This window comes from Triticum dicoccoides, chromosome 5B (assembly GCF_002162155.2).
Source record: "Triticum dicoccoides isolate Atlit2015 ecotype Zavitan chromosome 5B, WEW_v2.0, whole genome shotgun sequence".
Lineage (NCBI taxonomy): Eukaryota > Viridiplantae > Streptophyta > Magnoliopsida > Poales > Poaceae > Triticum > Triticum dicoccoides.
Genome location: NC_041389.1, coordinates 660,741,338 through 660,742,732, shown reverse-complemented (window position 1 = coordinate 660,742,732; position 1,395 = coordinate 660,741,338).

Genomic DNA, 1,395 nt, shown 5'->3' with positions numbered 1-1,395 from the left:
AGGTTTTTTCCTGCAAAACACACATGGGATGTTGGAGGCAATAAAATAAATTTGCCAGGGGTCTTGTCATGGCATCTAATCGCACGGAATGCTAGTACAAATGATGGAGAACAAAACATCCAACATGAGCAAATTCATAGGAGTTCTAGATCCATGGATACCATCAAGAAAAAATGCTCAGTTTTAATTCAGACACAAGACTTGGTGAAAACATGCATATTCATATCAGCAACATTGATATGGCATCTTTGCAAGCTTGGGTCAGTGACTTGTCTTGTGTTTCATGGCATGACAATAAATTTTAACAATAAATAGACATGAAATTGACCCAAACTCATGTACAAAGTTATGCCATATGATGCATGGATTAATTCACAAATAAATGACAAAATGCCAACTATGTATAGAATTTGCAGTACTGAAATATTTGAGTGTGTACCGGTGTGTACTGAAACTGCAGTACTGAAATAATTCAGTGTGCATCGGTGTGTACTGAAATTGTAGTAATGAAATATTACATTGCCTATCGGTGTGTACTGAAATATTTCAGTGTCTACCTCTACAACATTGTACCGAAATATTTCAGTGCCTACCGGTGTGTACCAAAATATTTCAGTGTCCACCACTACAACATTACAAATTTTCCTAGGACAGTACCGAAATATTTCAGTGCCTACCGGTGTGTACCAAAATATTTCAGTGTCTACCACTAGAACATTACTAATTAGTCCTAGGGTTCACATACATCATAATCCATCCTCCAAATCCATGTACTCAAATATTCATGCAATTCATTGAGATTAAAATGCCATATAGCATTCCCTCTCTGAGCTATTACGATCAGTATCACCACGATGTAAGCACGAGCAGTAGGAAGATGAGGAGTGGGGAAGCTTACTCTAAACATAGCTACCGCCGCCGTTCAGACGAGGAGAGCGGCGAGGGAAGCGTGGAGAATGGCGGGGAAGCGAGGTCGCGACCACTGTCCTTCTCATCTTGCTCTTCGGAGTCTCCCGTGACTCGGTTGGAGGCTGCACAATCTACAACGGCACCTCGTGCACGGTGGGTTCCTGATCCAGTGGATGCTCTACCCTGGATCTGAACGCCCACCACCTCCGCCTGGTCCACTTGCTGGACGAATTGGCCTGCTCCATCGCCCAGAGGAGGATCTCGATCTTGTGAATCGGTTGTGCGGGCGGGGGGCAAAGCTTTGCCCTCTCCTTCTTCGTCAAATTCTTGAAAGTGGCCATTGCCGTCCAGCTCATCTGCCTTGTGTTGTCAAACCAAGAACGGATCTCCCTCAACCTGGCCAACTTGACCTGGTCGCCGCCGGCGATCTGCACGAAGTCGGTGTTCTCGCCGCCGGCCATCAGCTCGATCTGCCGATTCTTGCTT